Source organism: Pleurodeles waltl, chromosome 5 (assembly GCF_031143425.1).
Source record: "Pleurodeles waltl isolate 20211129_DDA chromosome 5, aPleWal1.hap1.20221129, whole genome shotgun sequence".
NCBI lineage: Eukaryota > Metazoa > Chordata > Amphibia > Caudata > Salamandridae > Pleurodeles > Pleurodeles waltl.
The window spans coordinates 972,961,933-972,982,195 of NC_090444.1; the positions used below are offsets into that span (position 1 = coordinate 972,961,933).

At 42.9% G+C, this 20,263-nt stretch overlaps 1 protein-coding gene across 1 annotated transcript in view; it reads left to right on the plus strand.

Moving 5' to 3' along the window:
* AIG1 (androgen induced 1) overlaps positions 1-20,263 on the plus strand; it is a 1,628,904-nt gene that overhangs the window by 805,827 nt on the left and 802,814 nt on the right. The gene's annotated exons all lie outside the window — the stretch shown is intronic.

Here is a 20,263-nt window from a genome sequence, read left to right on the forward strand (position 1 = left end):
GGAATGTCATGTGCGCAATGCTGCTCATATGTGTGGCACTTGTGCTGTCTATGTACTGCTTCTATGGAACTCTGGTCACAGATAGTCCTTGCAAATATCGGATGCAGTTGGACTTACTGCTGTCAAGGGTCTGGTCAGACATTCCTGTTACTGATGCAAAAGCACATCAACTGCCTCATGTATGAGGCTTGTTTTCCCCTTATTGAGTGATGGTGTCTTAGTTGTGTGCCATATGCTGCCTTGGACCTTGATTTCAACATGTATGTGTGAAATAGGTGTGGTCCTCTGCTATTGGCCTTCAACGGAGAAATGTACATGATATATGTCATTTACAGTGTATGTGACCATTGTATGTTACGCATCACATTAGCTCTGGGATTTTCAGTGTCCTAATTGGTATATCAGCAATGCTCCATGAGGCAACACTCTTATTCTGATAGTTAGAGATGAAGGTGTGCAAAAATGAATAGCCAAACAATGATATGGTGATTAGTTCATAAAGTGGTGATGGTGATTATATTTAAAAGAAATTGTTCACGATATGTTGCCGCCTGCGTAAACCTGCGGTCGTGTTCTGTAGTTCCCCCTCATGTTGCAGGCCAGCATCCTCCTCTTCCTCCTCTTCAGGCATGTGTGGCTCGGGTTCCAGGAGGGGAATGCTCCTTTTTGTGCAAATGTTGTGCAGAATAGCACATGTTAGGATGATCTTACAGACCATCTCCGGGGAATATAGAAGGCTACCGCCAGTGATGTCGAGGCACCGGAACCTTGACTTGAGGATGCCGAAGGTCCTCTCAACTATGGTGCGTGTCCTCCTATGTGCGTCATTGTAGGCACGCTCTGCTGCAGTACTCGGGTTGCCAATAGGTGTCATTATCCATGGCTGGATGCAATACCCCTGATCAGCTGCAAGAGAAAATGAAGGGGATCATGTTGATGTAGCTAGCCCTAATGAAATGACCTTTCATGGCAGTAGCTGTCTTGTGTTGTCTGTGACTCTTTTGTGTTATTATGTTGCATCCTAGGCTTGTAGGATGTACCATCTGCATTGTGTTGTTTCCTTGGCTGAACGAGTGTTTGGCTGCTGACCGGTTGTCAGCAGCATGTTTTGGGATTTGCAGTACAGTGTGCGCTCCCTAGCATTGTGACTTGTTATACAGGTGTCCCTGTGTCTTCACTGAGGGTGAGATGATAGTTCCATACACAAATTCATTTTGACAGTGTTGTTAACACGTTCATATCAATGTACCGTGGACATCCCATACCTTTAGACTTATGCAATGGATTAATGTAAACGTCATTGGGACACTTACAATTTGCAAGGTGACATTTAGGCAACCCACTCCACACGTTGTGATCTTTCACTTCTTAACATTAGACTGTACACTAATTTCCGATCTGTGACAGGTTCAATGGTGACCTAAGAAACATGCCTAGCGGTGTCACGACCTCAGTGTGTTCCTGTCGACATGTTGCTGTTGTGGAGAATGTCTTGTGTGTCCTAGAGGGTTGCTGTGCAGTGTGTGTATATAAGTAGGTTTTTGTACTTACCAACAAGTAGACCACTGCCATACCGTCCATCCTGGAAGTGTTCATTGATGGTGCAGTGACGGAAGATGAATGAGTCATGGACACTCCCAGGATATTTAGCCACGATGTTGGTGATCAATCCTTGGTGATTGACAATGGCCTGCACATTGATGGAATGTGTGTGCTTCCTGTTGCGGTAGAGGTGTTCAGTTGCAGCAGGTGGCACAAGGCGTACATGTGTGCAGTCGATTGCACCAAGGACGTGTGGGAAGCCACTAATGAGGTAGAATCCCTGTTTTGTTTCCTGCTGCTTCTGCAGTGTGTTAGGGAAGCAGATGTGGCGGGGTGTAAGTCCAATGATGGGTGGGTGAGCTACTGATTTCCCAACAATGGCGCTGGCACAGAATGTTCAAATACATGACAAGCAGAGTGCAAGAGAGGGGCTAAGGGGGCAGCGGCAGACGAATGCGGATTAGTAGGGGTGAGAGCGAAAACATTATTTTGCAGAATAACCAACCAGAGAGGGAAAGTGTATGTGCCTTTTTATCTGTGTGTAAGTAAAAATGAATGTTGACATCCGACATACACCTGACCATACCCGACTGAAAGCACCTGTACCCAACCTTTTAGGAGACAATACATTTATTGGGGCAGGGGATGGACCTCCCATGAAGCTACGCCCCTGGTTGCTGACTTGTACTGAAATAAGCACTTGCACCAATGCCTTCACTTGCTCTATTACTGTAGTTGCACCTGGTGGCACCTGGACAGTCCCTGTGCAAACAGACAGCAACACTGGTGTCCACACCTTCGAGTACCAGCGCTGAATCTGCACCCACTACTTCTGCCCACACATCACAGACTCAGGCCCAGATTTACTGGAAAATCACCCAGCGCATTGCAGCAGCTGCAAATGCCGTGCCACGCTGCGTGAGCAGGAGAGCGCCATATTTACGTAATTATGGTGCTCTCCTCCCCCCTCTCCCTAGCACATGTACACGCCTCTGCACCATAGTGCCAGGGTGTCTCCATGAGTCTAGCATAGATTTTGTACTGGAAGAATTCTGTGCTTAGACTAACTTTAAACATTTTCCCACTGGTATGTCAGTAGCCCTTGGTGTATTATTATTAATTTTATTATTACTATTATTCCATTATTATTATTATGATTATTGTTGTTATTATTATTAATCTTACTAGTAATTCTAATAATGATAAAAATAATAGTAAGCATCTTACATGTAGTTCTAACAATAAATCATTCTTTCTCTTCTGCTACTGGACTGGATTTTTCATATTTGGCATCTGAATTGTACGCAAAAAGCATAACCAGTTTACAGCAACAAATATAATAAACCTCTCATAGATAATCAATTGTGCTTTGTTATTAACAGTGCATGTTTGTGCTTCACATTAGCAATTCTATCATTTGGGAGCAAGAAGTCAAGAAAATACTTGAATAGTTTCAACTTTAAATATCAAACAAAAATGTATGCATGCTCTTACATACCCACTGTACCTACATTCCATACCTAACTTACCATTCAAACCTGTCATATCTACTGTACTTACCTACCAGAGCTATTTACCCTACATAACTACAACACCTAACAAATCACACCTATCTACCATACCTACCTGAAATACCTACTATACTTAACTACATAATCTACCCTACTTACCTAGCATCCCTACAAAATCTGCCATACCTACATACAATACGTACCACCCATAACTACCATACCTTACCTATCATAACTTACCTAACCTACCATACGTCCCTAACATACCATACCTACTCTACCAAACCTACCTTCCCTACCATAGCCAACCGACCACCGCCTCTACAGTTTGTTTATCTTCAGCCTTGAGGTGGCAGCTTTCTGAAAAAGTGACAATTTAATTTATGGGCCCTCTAGTGATGGCTGTAAATACTTCAGCTGGCTACAGGGAGCACTTGTGTCAAACTCAAAGGCTCTCTAAGAATGGGCTAAGGCAGTGGTTCTTAACCTTTAGTTTTCTGTGGACAACCACAGAATCATTACTGGAAACCAAGGACCCTTGTTGCATCATTATTGGAATCTGGGGGACCCCACTAAGTCATTACCGAAAGCTAGACACCCCAACCTAAGCAATTTCGATGATTTGAACCAAAATACAATACACAAAATACAGAAACAGGCATTCGTTAAACAAATACAGAAATGATGAAATGTTTTATTTAATTCATAAATGTAAAAAAAATATATAATAATTTAAATTGGATGATTGTAGCTTTTCTAAATTCTGTGGAGGCCAGCCATTGTCCCTACTATATTCAGTTTGATGCACCTGCACTGCGCCCCCAAATCAATCTGACTATACCAAATTAAGTTCAGCCTTCAATTACAAATTCCTTCACAGTTACAGAACGTTTCAAAATGTTCAATTTACATTTTGCTTCTTTATATAGACTTTAGTATAGTGTGGATATTATTTAATTTTCTAAGCAGTCGCAGACCCCCTGAGAAGGCCGTGCGGACTCCCAGGTGTCCCTGGACCACAGGTAAAGGACCGGTGACCCAAGGTACTTCAGGCTGCAGCAGGGAATTGCTAGTTGCAGCTGGTGAAGAGCACGGCAATGTGAAGGCCACCGCTTCTCTAAAAACAGTAGATCTAAGTTTTGCCAACGTTTGATTTTATAAGGGCGACTGGGTGAGCTCTAGAATTATGCAGAGCAGTGTAAATCGTGACATTGTTTGGGATTCGACCGATAGTGACTGGTTGAAAACGTGCCCCAGACTCTTGATCAGTATAGGATGCTGGCATATATTTTATCTGGACCTAAGGGTCATGATGCCCGTGTAGTGCTGCTGCTTTATTTTTTAGAACATTGAAAGGTCTGTGTTTACTAATAGTTACCACATATCATGGGGATGGCTGCGTTCGAACCCTTGAGTGTGATTAGGGCCTTCGCTTTTATTACTCTGTATATGGCAGTGGGCAGTAAATCGAGTTAGTGATGTTGCCGCAGGCAGATTAATATGCAGTAAAATACCAAGTAGATACTGTGGAGCAGCAAAGGAAGGATGAAAGGATCAAGGTGAACTTTAGCAAAAAAGAATCAATAATCTAAAAAATATTTATAGAATGTTCAAGGGATGCCCATTGCCTTTCTCATTGATGTTGCTTCAAAGGGCAGATTGAGTTTCAAAGAGAAAAGGCAGCCTAAAGGGTCCTGTCGTTAATTCAGCCACAGCGACATCTAGCGGTTAGATGTGTAATCTGGACAAACGCCAGCAGTAACTACAGGGATCTTAATTATCATCGCTGCAGGAAATTAGAGCAGAAACATTTGTTAGATGCCCGCAGACAACCCCCAAATATATTGAAAGTTATATGCCAACAGCTCAGTGAGTCAGACACATATAAGGTGTGCCTGCAACCTGTAGTTCGCTGTTGTTGATCCCGTTACGCCCGTGTCATTCCTCGCTATAGCCTAGTGCTTAGAAGTACTTGCAATTCACAAGTAGCAAAATCCATATAAACACACAGTTGTTTATTTCGATTAAAATCTATATGAGATTCCCTATTTACGTCTCAGCACAAAGCACAGGAAGATTTTAAAACTAGTACAAAACTAAACATATGGCTCAGGTGCTGAACTGCTAGGCTTTACTAAGGAAAAGACGGGAAGAACCCGTATCTACGAGATAATGTCTGGGTGATTCTAAGCAAGCACTTAAAAAAGAGACGAGAGCTTTGAGTGGTTGAGGGTTTCACGACATGCATCCAATGGCAGCCTCGCTTAATACCCATCATGACTTCCAGGCATCTTATTTTCCTTTCAGACGCCATTTCGTATAAAACATTAGATAAGAACAAGCATTTGCAATGCAATAGGTCTCGCATGTTTCGAACAAGTTAATTGCCATCTTTTGACAACTGCGCCCATGAGCAAAAACAAAAAAAACCTGAAAAAGACGACTTAACAAAATAAAATAAAGTTGGTTTAAAAAAATATAACTTTGCGATTTTGTTTACCCTGTTGGGCACGTTTTTGACAATCACAAGTTTTCTGTTTGTGGGGCACGGGAAGTTAGAACAAAATAGTACCTCGATCACGTCGGGAGCAGCGGAGGGACACTAATTAAGTTGAAATCAATTAGTGCCGGATCTTGTGGAACGGAAATTATGCCATGCATGCTTTGATGAATTATGAGGCTGTAAAGAAGAGTGCCATGCACACCAACAAATGGTGAGCGACAGACGGGCTTCGAGCCCTTTACTGAACACAACAGAGTCTTGCATGCGAGACCGGCGTGCAAAAGCATACACTTGCAGGCTCGACCCTAAAAATGACAAATGGTTGCCCAGATGTTAGGTATGATAGGCAAGGGAAAGAAATGTAATTTGTTTCACAGAAATGCCAACGAAAAGCAGACTGTTTTCACAGACTCTCTCAATATAAAAACATGTTTTAGGGCAGCTATTCACTTTACAAATCTGCTAACATAATATAAAATTGTATTCAAGTCTCTGAGTGGGATTAAAAAATTGGGGGGGGCATGGTACCACTGAAATAGGTGTGACCTAAGAAGAATAACTAGGAATCCTTTCCAAGTGGCTTGACCCATGTAATTAATGGCTTAAAACTTGTAAACTAAAATCCTGTGCTTCTCATAGCATGCCACTTGAACAGTATTTTGTCACTTCTTTGTAAGATTTCTGATATTGCATCCAGACATATTACACAATAATAGACATATGCCTCAAACAAGCCAGAACTATTGGGTTTGCCAATGCTTGATAGTTGTGTAATAATAAATGACAGGAACAATCTTGTTGTTTATTATTAGAATTGAAAATGTTTTAGTTCTGAAAATACAAGACTGCGTAGTGGTTTTTGGAGACTCAGTCACTCCCGTTCTTCCCCTCACATCACTTTCCTCTGCATCCTTTCTATATTAGACACTTACGCCCTTCTTCTCCTTACTCCTTTGTAAAATCCTCATTCTGCATATCTCACACCTCATCTCTTTCCTCTTCAACACCCCCGTTCAACTTCCTATTCTCACTGTCCTGCATGTACGTCCTTGCATCTCTTTCATTTCACCATCCTGTCACACACATCCCCACTAACCTTTGTGCACTGCATTTCTTATACTTTCTCCCTTTCAGTATGTTGACAGTTGTGGGCCTCCTTCAGCTGTTTCACATATAATTGAAATTTACAGCTGGAGGACGTAGCCATTCCTATGTGCACTCCATAGAGAGGCGAAGGATTGGATGAACTTGTACTGTGAACACTTTTATGACCAACAGACAGGCACTGTGAGAAACTCACACTGCCTTCAGAACTCTCATTCATGCCCTATCGTGCACTCAACCCACAATCTGAATTAACACCGCCACCTAGAGGCCTGACTGTTCACAGTATGCAGTATATCAGAGAAATATGCTGGCACAAAAAAAGTACAGAAACACAACATCCTGGAAAAATCTAACAATATAAGGGTATGCGAGATGAAGTTAAACAAGTGATATGTAAACAGAAACTGCGTCATTGATACAGCATGGATTACCTTAACAGTTTTTAGAATCATTGTTTAGAATTTGATCAGTGTTTCCGACTGTAAAATTAAGGACATGAACACAGGGCTTGGCAGAACCTGTTTCAATGCCAGTTTTTAATTACTGTGAGGTCTGTGGCCTGGATGGACCTGCCCTACTTAATCCCATTTTTCCCCCTTTTTTTGGTCCTCATCTCACTACCCACGCTTCAGCAGGAGAGACCTTTGGTTTGTACTTTCCAGGGATGGACCCCTCAATATCAACGGGCCAAACCACCTGTCCTACACGCACCAAGTCTTCCCACATATATCATTGGCCACACACTGCCATTTGCTCACATGGTTGTCATACCAGAGCAAAACCCAATAGGTGGAGGGGAGTTTTTTAATCATTGGACTTAATTGCTGAAGAAGGAGAACCACTTAACACAGACAAGTCATGTTTAATGCTAATAAGCATTTTCCAAAACCGCCCAGAACTCATCCCTTTTACTAAAAGGACCAGCTCGTTCCAGATTACATAGCCTTTTTACCGACATTTGCCACTCCTGGACTGTGGGAGGTAATGAACAAACCCATTTACAACAGATTTCACGTCAAGCCAAGAGCATCAATACAAACAACACATATTCTTGCTGCACAGAGATTTTCTGGCCAGGAGACTCTGAATCACATACACCAAACATAACTAATATAGAGCTTAATTCAAAATTTCCACCAAACATTTCCTTAGGAATTTTTCCTATGTCTTCCCAAAATCTAATCAACCTTGGGCACTGCCAAAACATATGAAGGTCATCCGATTAGGATCCCCACATCGCAGGCAGTTTTTTTTAGTTTTCCCAATGACCGTCAATCTTAGCGGTGGCCAATATACCCTTTGCAGAGTAAACAGATGGCTTTTCCTCATTGCCGCAGATTTAATAGTAAACCAAAGTCTTGAACATGACTATTGCCATAAGGAAACAATGTCTAGGGTTGGGAAAACCTTCCCCCATTTCAACACCGGAAGAGGCGGATCCTCTTCTGCCGCGTCCAATAGCGCATGGTACCATAGAGCAACTTCCTTATTTATGGATTTCTGACTTCGTTTTTCCTCCCAAAGGCTTCTCCCAGTTTCTCCTGCCTGGAGAGACGTAACCCAACTGGATAGCTGATAGTACTTAAACTTAGAAATTGTCCTCCCTGCTCGCTCCAAAAATGTAGGCCAGGGTATCAATTCAGAATCTTCTATAATCTGCCCCCACTCCACCACCCCATTAGCTTTCAACGGGGCTGATAACTTATCCAAAAGACACACAGGGGTTCCTGGTGAATCCCAAATGGGAGGCAAACTACAATAGTAGGCTATCCCTAACGCGTTCCGAATCTGTGCCCAGACTTTGCAAGCTTGTCTAGGGATCTTGAGTCGAACCTTCTTGAAAAACTTTGGGTGACCAAATTTATATAGAAAATTATGGGCCCCCTCCGCAAGGTGCGCCGTCAAAGCTTTCCACTGAGGAGTATACTGTAGCTTCTTATTTAGAAGCATTCTAATGTTCTTCAATTGAAATGCCAAATAGTACTTGTAGAAATCTGAGGAAGCAATCCCCCCCACTCCTTCTTTCTACATAACTTTTTCCATGCTCTCCTTATTCCCTTAGATGCCCAAATAAACGTAGATAGGTCATTCTGAAGTTTTTTGAACCAGCATGCCTTAAATTCTAATGGGATAGTATTAAATAGAAACGTACTCTTTGGAAGAATACACATCTTTAAGATATTAGATCTGCCAATTAGAGAGAGGGGGAAGAGCGGCCCATGCCTTAAGGAGTTTTTTAGTTGCGAAATAAGCTCTATCAAAGTTAACCCTCGCCACTTCACTGAAATTAACCGTAAGCTGAACTCCCAAATATCTTATTTCATATTTGGCTAATGGGGAATCATAAACCATATTCCAACACATAATCTCTGTCTTCTCAGTATTTACACTATAACCTGACATTCTGCCAAACTGCTCCATCAATAAATTAATAGTAGGAAGGGAAACAGTCACATCTCTAGTATAAATCATCAGATCATCTGCGTACAATGCAACTGTCGCGCCGCGCGGTGCGGCGCGAGCCGAGAGCTCGACTTCGGCCGGGCGTTCGGCTCGGGCCGCGCACCGCGTTATTAAGACGCGGCGCGCCCCCAGCCTCTCCTGCGCGTTTCGAGGCCCCAGATTTGCTTGGGGCCTCGTTCTTCCTTCTGCCTTTCACTGTCCCAGGGGTCTCTGAACCCTCTTACCTGTTTTTCTTCGTTTCTTTGTCCTTTCTTCTGTTTGCAGTCTGTTGTGTGCCTTTCTTTATGTCTTTTCCTCCTTCCCAGATTCCTGTGCTTTCCCAGCATTCCTTGTTCCCTATTCTCTATGGTTCCTCTACTATTCTGTTCTATATATTGTTTCCCTATCTAAGATGGTGTCCTTTTACTTCCTGTGGGTCACTTCCTGTTTGTTGGTATATAAGGGCTGTGTTTTTCCTCTTTCCTTGCGCTGCAACACTTTCTGCTCAGTTGGTGTCTTCGCTCCTGATTTCCTTGCCTTTTGGTTTTGGACTCAGCATTCTGTGTTTTCTGATTTTTGCTCCTTTTGGATTCCTGTTTGTTTGTTCTTGTTTTTCTCCAGGACTTTTCCTGTTTGGAGGTTTTTCCCCTTTGGAAGGGGTTTTTCCCTCTGGCGCTACTTTCTGAAGGGCACGGTCTGTTCTTGGTGTCTCCATTGCCTACAGCACCGTGGCTACCAGAAAGAGTCGCCCCTTTTTGGGCCAAAGCCGAACATTGAAGATTCACGCCACCAGATCTGCAAATTCCAGGCGCAAGCAGCACGTGAGTCGTGACAGATTGCAGCGCCTAACCATTCCGACGTCCTCAAACACCATGGATAATACAGTGGCGGCTGCTGCAGATCCGGAGCAATCTCTGTTAACCACGATTCAGCAACAAGCCCAGGAGTTGCAACAACTACGTAATGAAAATGCTGCGTTACGACAGGCTTTGGCCCTCCGCACCAGTGATGTCCCGACAATCTCCGCTTCTACCCCTTGTTTCTCTGGTGAACCAACCAAGCTTCGCGAGTTCTTGGATGCTTTAACGGTGTATTTCGCCTTCCGACCTACTCAATTCTCCCACGACAGGACCAAGGTGGGTTATCTTATCAGAGCCTTATCCGGCCCAGCCTTGGCCTGGGCAACCCCGATGGTGTCCTCCGACGACCCTGTATTGTCAGACTATTCCGCCTTTGTGAGTCGCTTCAAACAAATGTTTAGCCGTCCTGGATTGGAAGCCTCCGCTGAAGAAGCCTTGTGCGACATCCAACAAGGCTCCCAAGACGTCCTGCAATATATAACCCGTTTTCGTCAGCTGGCGGCAGAGACCACTTGGGTGGAACGTACTCTGGTAACATTATTTCGTAGAGGACTCAAAGAAGAAATAAAGGATGAACTAGTGCATTCTACCAGAGCGGAAGATCTTCGTGGCCTGATGGATCAAGCACTGTCCATCGAATATCGTCTTCAGGAACGGAGATCGGAAAAGAAAAGGAGTAGAGGGTTTACCCAGCCAAGTAGCTCACGTGCATACCTGCAGCGTTCCGAGGAACCTCGCACTCCTGCTAGAGACATCGAAGGGGAACCCATGCAGGTGGATACTACCCGAGGTCCGCTCTCTGCTAGTGAACGAGAAGACAGACGCAAGAGAGGGTTGTGCCTGTATTGTGGTTCTGCTGGTCACATACTCCGTACCTGTCCAGTACGTCCGTCCAGACCTTCGGGAAACGCCACCTCCCGTCCTCTGTAAGAAGGGAGGGGACGGGATCTACAGCTATACCTTCCATCAGCTCCTTTAATGACAATACAACTGCCTTGTTCATCTTTCCTGTCCTGTTACAACTTCCTGACGGTCGTCAAGAAAAGACTATGGCATTACTAGACTGTGGTGCTAGTGGTATATACATGGACAAGACATGGGCTGCTGCTAACCTAGTTCCTACTCAAGCAAAAGAAGTACCCGAACAGGTACACACTGTGGATGGATCTTTGATATCCTCTGGTCCTGTAGACACCACTACCCCGATGTTAAGTCTACAGGTGGGAAACCATCAAGAACACATCTCCTTCGATCTTATTACATCCCCTAACCATACCATCATTCTTGGAATTCCGTGGCTCATTAGACATAACCCATATATAAATTGGGTTACCCGGACAGTCTCTTTGTCTTCGCAATTTTGTCACGAGAACTGTTTTACTTCCGACAAGTATTGGTCTCCGAAAAGATCCTTAGCTACTGAAGGTGCCACTGGTATGTCCATTAATACGGTCCAAGGGGTCCCAGACCACTATTTGGAGTTTCAGGATATTTTCCAAAAACCGTCAAAACCTGTGCTACCTCCACATCGAGAATATGATTGTGCAATTCCATTAGAACCCGGCACAATTGTTCCTTTTGGGAGGATGTACTCCCTCACGGAACCCGAAAGGGAAGTTCTAAAGGAGTATCTGGACGAAAATATACAGAGTGGTCTTATTGTTCCATCGTCGTCTCCGGCTGGGGCCCCTCTCTTTTTTGTGCCCAAGAAGACTAAGGATCTTCGTCCGTGCCTGGATTTTCGAGGTCTGAATAAAATCACCATTAAAGATCGTTATCCTTTGCCTCTCATCAGGGACATACTGGAAGCTATCAGAGGGGCCCAACGTTTTACTAAATTGGATTTACGAGGAGCCTACCACCTTTTACGCATAAGAGAAGGCGACGAATGGAAGACAGCATTCAGGACCCCATTTGGCCATTTTGAATATAGGGTTATGCCGTTTGGTCTTACTAACGCCCCGGCCATCTTCCAGAGATTTATGGACTCAGTGTTTTCAGACCTACTTAATCAGACAGTCGTGATCTACCTAGATGACATTCTTATTTATTCTAGAAATCCTGAACTCCATACTTCCCATGTGAAACAAGTTCTTCAAAGACTTCGTGATCATCAACTATTTTGCAAACCAGAGAAATGTGAGTTCGACATAACGGAAGTCAAATATCTGGGCTATCATTTAAGTCCCACCGGCATAGCTATGGATCAAGAAAAGGTACAAGCTATCCTAGAGTGGCCTTCTCCTTCTACCATAAAAGAAACACAATGTTTCCTAGGTTTAGCAAACTTCTATCGACAATTCATTCTAGACTTTGCCAGTCAGACTAGCCACATAACTCACACCTTAAAGAAGGACAATTTAAAGAAGGGGTTTGTCTGGACTGAGGCTGCTGAAGCAGCCTTTCAAAGCTTAAAGAGAGCCTTCACCCAAGCCCCCATCTTAAGACATCCAGATACCACCAAGCAATTTATAGTAGTAACTGATGCTTCTGAGAGAGCCATCGGAGCTGTCTTACTCCAACGACAAGAGGATGATGGCCTTGAACATCCTGTTTTCTATTTGTCTCATATCCTTTCCACAGCTGAACAACATTATTCCGTACTTGAAAGGGAATTATTGGCTCTGAAAACAGCCTGCCTTGAGTGGAGGCAGTTTCTGATGGGTTCCAAGGAACCATTTGAGGTGAGGACAGACCACCGTAATTTACAATGTTTAAGAAATTTTGTATGCCAGAATAGTCGTCAGGCCCGCTGGGCCTTTTTCTTCAGTCAGTACGATTTTTATATTACATATATTCCAGGATCTCAAAACATTCTGGCTGATGCTCTGTCTCGCCGATATCCAGAGTGTTCTCCTTCCTCATCCCAGTATCTTCTAGAACCCAGTAAGATCATTGGAGTGGCTCAGTCTTTCCTGGAAGAAGTACAACAAGAATACGCCAACCTATCGGACCATGACATAGAAGAACTAAGACCATTATTGTACAAAAAACAAGGATATTTTTATTACCAAGACCTGATATTCCTCCCTACAAACGAGGTGCAAAAGAAAGCATTGCAAATGTGTCATGATTCCCCTGTAGCTGGTCACAGAGGCATCAAAGCCACACAAGAATTACTTTCACGATTTTTTTGGTGGCCTACCTGGAAACTGGATGTGGAAAGATACGTTCAGGCCTGTCCCATATGTGCCCAAGTCAAAATACCTCACACCAGACCGGCAGGATTACTACAACCTTTGCCTGTTCCATCGGCCCCATGGCATACTATCTCTACTGATTTTATGTGTTCGCTCCCACCATCAGCAGGAAACCGGGTTATCATGGTCACAGTGGATTCTTTCACTAAGATGGCTCATTTCACTGGCCTAAAAAAGCTGCCTACTTCCCAAGAACTAGGTCAAATATTCATAGATCATGTCTTCCGTCTCCATGGACTTCCACATACCATAATCTCTGATAGAGGACCTCAGTACATCTCCCGATTTTGGAAGCATTTTTGTAAAACACTGAATATGAATAGAGCCCTGTCTTCAGGGTTCCATCCTCAGACCAACGGACAGACTGAGCGTCTGAACCAAGGACTAGAGCAATATCTTCGATGCTTTTGCAATTCTACCCAAAGTAACTGGAGCACTTACCTCTCTTTAGCTGAATTTTCCTACAATAACTCAGTCCATAGTGCCTCCAAGGTCACTCCCTTTTTCTGTTCCTATGGTTTTCATCCTACCTCTTTCCCTACTTCTCCACAATCCAACTCTCCTCTACCTGCTATTAACTATTTCTCCAAACGCCTTCTCCAACTCCATAAACTAATTCGATCTAATTTGTTACATACCAAGAGGTATATGAAGAAGGCTGCAGACAAGAGACGTACAACCAATCCAAATTATCATCTGCAAGATAAAGTCTGGCTCTCCTCCAAATTCTTGCCCTCACGTCTCTCTCAAAACAAGTTCACACCTCGTTACTATGGGCCTTTCCGTATTCTCCAGTTGGTCAATCCTGTCACTGTCCGTCTTCACTTACCCCATACATGGAAGATCCATCCGGTTTTTCATGTTTCTCAGCTTAAACCTTATGTGCCTGATCCTTACTCACGTCAGTTTCCTTGTCCACCTCCTGTCCTTGTGAATGATGCTCCTGAATATGAAGTGCAGGAAATCTGTGACTCTCGTCTTTTTCATAAACGACTTCAGTATCTGATTCATTGGAAGGGTTATCCTCTCAGTGAATGTTCATGGGAAGATGCCTCTTCCGTTCACGCTCCTCTCCTGACTCAACGCTTTCACTGTTTATTCCCTCTTAAACCTGGGCCTTCGGGAGGGGGACCTACTGTCGCGCCGCGCGGTGCGGCGCGAGCCGAGAGCTCGACTTCGGCCGGGCGTTCGGCTCGGGCCGCGCACCGCGTTATTAAGACGCGGCGCGCCCCCAGCCTCTCCTGCGCGTTTCGAGGCCCCAGATTTGCTTGGGGCCTCGTTCTTCCTTCTGCCTTTCACTGTCCCAGGGGTCTCTGAACCCTCTTACCTGTTTTTCTTCGTTTCTTTGTCCTTTCTTCTGTTTGCAGTCTGTTGTGTGCCTTTCTTTATGTCTTTTCCTCCTTCCCAGATTCCTGTGCTTTCCCAGCATTCCTTGTTCCCTATTCTCTATGGTTCCTCTACTATTCTGTTCTATATATTGTTTCCCTATCTAAGATGGTGTCCTTTTACTTCCTGTGGGTCACTTCCTGTTTGTTGGTATATAAGGGCTGTGTTTTTCCTCTTTCCTTGCGCTGCAACACTTTCTGCTCAGTTGGTGTCTTCGCTCCTGATTTCCTTGCCTTTTGGTTTTGGACTCAGCATTCTGTGTTTTCTGATTTTTGCTCCTTTTGGATTCCTGTTTGTTTGTTCTTGTTTTTCTCCAGGACTTTTCCTGTTTGGAGGTTTTTCCCCTTTGGAAGGGGTTTTTCCCTCTGGCGCTACTTTCTGAAGGGCACGGTCTGTTCTTGGTGTCTCCATTGCCTACAGCACCGTGGCTACCAGAAAGAGTCGCCCCTTTTTGGGCCAAAGCCGAACATTGAAGATTCACGCCACCAGATCTGCAAATTCCAGGCGCAAGCAGCACGTGAGTCGTGACAGCAACTTTCTTTTCCCATCCACCACTCTGGAAAGGAAGGATACTCGTACTGGCCCTTAGCAATATTGCCAACGGCTCAATATACAAATCAATTCAATTCAAAACACGATTTTACTCCATAAAAGATAAACAATCTCTTTAAAATAATATAAGGATGTACAATAAAATACTTCAAGAAAACATTGCTAATAAATAAATAGATAAAAACCTTTGCTGCAACAAATTTGGCGGTCATTCATTCTCATATCGGAGTTTTTCTAGATAAGACAACCTTTTTTCGCTGTTCTATTGCATGTAGGATACATTTTATCACTGCTTCACATTTCTCATTGGTATCCAATTTAGATAAATAGTTAAAGGCTTCTCTACAATAAAATAACTTGTTAATAATAAATAATGGTTTTAAAAATTGTTTCCTAATGTCATGATAAAATTTACAAGATATAATAAAGTGCATTGTAGATTGTGCAAATCGTCCCACGCAGGGGCACTTAGGTAGGCTCTTACTCCAAATCCTCACCTTTGGGAAGGCTACCAAAAAGTGCAACATTCTAAAACGCAGTCGGTCAGATAAAATCTATGCTGAGTGTTTACAACTGTCAGTAAGTAATTTGGTATTACCCCGTTGTTTTCGATCATATAGAGTGCTACTTTTGATTTCATGCATTCTCTATTTTCTCTATCATTATCCCTCCATGCCATTAATTGTTTTTTCAATTCTTTCTTACAAAATTGGAGGACTATACCTGGGTTGTCCAAATTTGGAGCTAGATTTATACCTTTCAACAGATCTTTTAAATGCATGAACAAAATACAAATCAAAAAGTAGAGGGGACAAAGGACACCCTTGACGAGTACCTCGTCCAATCCTGAATTCTTAGGACAGCGTATCATTAATCAAAATCCTCGCTGTCGGGGATCTATACAACCCCTTAATAGCTCTAAAAAAAGAGTTCCCAATCCATATAGTTCCATCACAATTTGCAAAAAAGGCCAATTAACTCGGTCAAATGCCTTAGCTGCATCAAAGGTCAAAACAGCCAGAGGAGCCTCCTCCTGCAATGCCAGATCTACCGCAGCCTGCAGATCATGAATTAATTCCTGAAGCTGTCTGCCTTTAATAAATCCTTTCTGATCCGGATGTACTAAACTAGCAATGACTTTCCCAAGTCTCCTAGACAGAACCCCTGTATAAAGCTTGTAATCTGAGTTAAGTAATGAGATAGGTCGATACGATGAGCACTGTGTTGGGTCCTTACGTGGTTTCAACAATAAACAAATTATAGCTTCATCCCATGATTTAGGTGCTTGCACCCCTTCTAAAAGCATACGATTAAACAATTCCGATAAAATTGGATTTAATTCCTCCCCAAATACCTTATATAGCTCATTCGGAAGATTATCAGGGCTGGATGCCTTTCCTTTCTTCAATGCCTTTATAACTTCAAATAATTCTTTCTCATCTTTCTCCCTTCCTAACAACTGCCGTGCCGAGTCATCCAACACAGGAAGATGAATTATCTCTTTTGGCTCAGTACAAAGCTGAAAAAAACAAAGGGTACACTGTTCCAAAATTAGAAAGACAGGGGACCTGATTCTTCAGGAGCAAGAACCCTCATGCATCACAATGGATGTCTGGTTTTCATCATTGGGAATGCTCCTCGTCAAGCCGGCGCTGCAATGCCTGACGTGCTCCCCAAAGGAGGGGGCTCTTAGCCGAAATCCTCTAATAGTGACTTGTTCGGTATGGTTATATTAAGGTGAACACCTTATTATAGGCACCAAGAGAATCAGGAGAGACAAAACTAAAATTGTCTCTTAATCTCAAAACACATCATAAATTTAATCATCTTAAATGAGATAAAGGCCAAGATTAAAAACAAACCGAAAGTGGAAGTTGAGTGGTAATGTTCATGTACTTTCAAAAACAAAAACAAAAATTTAGAGGCCTGAAACTATCATGGAAACTCTAGTCATGGGTCAACATGTTTCATGCCTAGTGGTCCATCCGGATTCATTGACGCTTCATCAGGACCAAAAAGATACTTCTCCTATAACACAACTAAATGTAAACCCTAAACTTGGGACTAAGGTGTAGTCACTTACATTAAAGTCAACTGGTCAAATTAGTACGGTCGTCCTGAAAGACAAAGGTTAGTATAATTATATTGTAAACAAATTAAACATCATACCCAATCTGTGGGGAAATGTGTGCACACGTAAAGTAGGTGCTCAGTGGTAATTCACATGGTAGGCTTACCATCCCCGAATACGAGATGTGGCTCCATAGGAAAACACATGCCAGGGAATGTTGCTGATGCTATCTAAAAACAAGGATCATATGGCCAGATAAATGTTGAGGAATTGCCATGCCACCAGTCTGTGATTCAAAACAAAGACCTCTCTAGCTCCATCCTGTCTCTGAAATAATGAAATATAAATGAAAAATGGCACACTAATCATCATTGTTAATGAAATAATGCAGCATAGAGAACAATATAGTTAAGTGTGAACACTGCATACTTATTAAAATCTCCATAAAAAATCCACCACCTCGGGATAAACATCATTGTAGCTGTGATCATGTCGTGGGTTAATGACAAAATGGAGACATGCCCAGCAACCTTGCACACAGCATAATTATTGTCATGTTAAAAAGAGAACACCTAACAGAGGCATACAGCGTTGTATGTGTTAAATAGCCGATCGCAGCCAGAACAATGCGTCTGTAAGCTGTCCAGTCGCGGCTCGAACAGAACGGCCAGCAGCTATTTGTGGCTAGTAGAAAGGATACTTACAGTTAGGTCAGCGGTCCAAAGTGGTGAACCTACCCTCCGGCAGCACTCCCAAATGATGAAAGTGGAGCGCTGCCGGAGCCGTTATAAACGCGGCGAGATCAGAAAGTAGAAATGTCTTCCGTCTTGCGCGCGTCTTACATCGGCAAAATAAATTAGGACAAAGCACAGCACTGTAGTAATAGACATAGAGACCGGACAAACATCTGGGAAAACATCTCTCTCTGGAAAATGTCCGTTCTCAAAAGATTTTTTTGTAATACTCGGGGACTCAGAATGTTGAGAGAGTAGATAAAAAGTGATAAATACATATGGGGCAATAAACATCTTAGTGGCAGTCAGAAGATGATATTGTCAAAAAATTACATAAAACCAATTAAAATAAGTGGTAGCTGGGAAGATCTGTAAAAACCTGTAACATTATAAACAAGGAGACACCTTATTGGGGAAATGTTAGGTAGTGTTTATAAACAAATGGAGCCAAAAAGATAAAGATGATATTAGATTACCTAACTGTATTCAGTGGTAATTTAAGATGAGAGATTAATCCATGGTATCTCATCGTTTAATTCTTGCATATAGGTCCCCAATGTGTAAACCCACCTCTGTTCAATTTTGAAAAGAGAGTGTGAGTCTTTTGGACGGACTACCGGAGCCTCCAGAACAACCCACCATAGTTCATCAGGGGTGTGCGGGGTTTCCACAAAGTGCGCAGTACAAAGCTGACCTGTAACATCTGATCTTATCGATGAAATATACTTCTTTGAACGATCTGACTTAACCTTCCAAGCTAAAAGCTTGCTACACCCTTCCCCATACTCATAATGCGCATACCGACTACTATCCCATTTTTTTCCTGTTTTGGTTTTCTAAAAAAGATCTAAATCTAAACGCGCTTTTTCATATTGCCGCTCCAAACTCTCCAATTGACACTTTTTCTCATCCCTATGTACATTATGTAAAGTAGCTATAGATGCTTCGATGGTTCCTAATTTCTCTTTTTCTTCTCAACGCCTATAGGCTGCCAAACTGATAAATCTACCTCTAATGTATGCCTTGTATGCGTCCCATACATTCTGTAAACTGGCTGACCCATAAGTTAGAGCAAAGTATTCTCTTGTGTCCTTTTTTAATGCTTCAACTATCAAGTCATCTAAAAATAACGACCGATTTATTGTCCACCTAAATTTAGAAATGTGCGCCGTAAAACAAAAATGTAGCTTTATGGCTGAATGATCCAAGAGATGTGCCGGAGCGTGAGCTATATACTTGACATTTCCACACAGGCTGTTATGCACTAAGAAAAAATCTATTCTGGATTTGTGACCGTATTTCTTATTGTAAAATGTAAATCTAGGACCTTCACCCCCTTTCCAATGCCAAATATCTACAAGACCCAGGTCCATCATGGCCTGCCTCACCTGTGACCGACGTCTGGGAGAATTGACCGTGCCACGAGGGGTAGATTTATCCAAGACAGGATCCAACAATATATTAAAATCACCTCCTAGCACAACCGGATATTTGGCTAGAAGTAGGTTATACAACCCTTGAAATGATGTTAGATCATCTACGTTAGGACCATAATATCCTGCCATCGTAACCCAGCACCCATAAAGACACACGTCCACCACCACCCATCTACCCCTTGAATCTACTTGCACATCACCCACCTTTATCCTTATAGATTTTATGAACAGAATTGCCACCCCTTTAACCACACATTATTGATTAGTGCTTGCACTATAGGCTGCCCATTTCATTTGCTTAAGCAAAGTATCCCATTCTTCTTGCAACAGATGGGTCTCCTGAAGAATAATTACCTCCTCATCAGCCAGTCTGAGAAACTCAAAGATCTTCCTCCTTCTTCGCTTAACCCTCAAACCGTTGACATTCCATGAAAGAATCTTCAACTGTCAACCCTCATAATTAACCATCTCCAACGAAAAAAAACTGCACGCCCCCGCCACATCTTACTAAGCAAATTCTGAGGACACTCCTATTTTTATCTTTTTATACCCACATGCTCCCACACCTAGTGCAAAACCAACCCCTCACCAAAAAATCCCCTCAAAACCAACCCACCTTCCCAGGGGAACCCTCCCTTCTTCCTTTAGGATAACCATTCAGTTACCCCTATTGAGCACTCCACAGGACAGAATATCACATTTACTATTGTGACGCCTTTATCTGCTCTATAAAAGTCCGTACCTCCACAGGGTCTCTAATATTATGCATCTTATTCCTCCACATAATCCGTAAGGCAGCCGGGAACTCAGCTGAACTGTAGCACCAAGGCACCAAAGCTCTTGCATAAAGTTCCCCAGTTCCCACTGCCTATCCAAGGTCGCTCTAGACACATCTGATTGTATGCAAAAAGACCAGTCC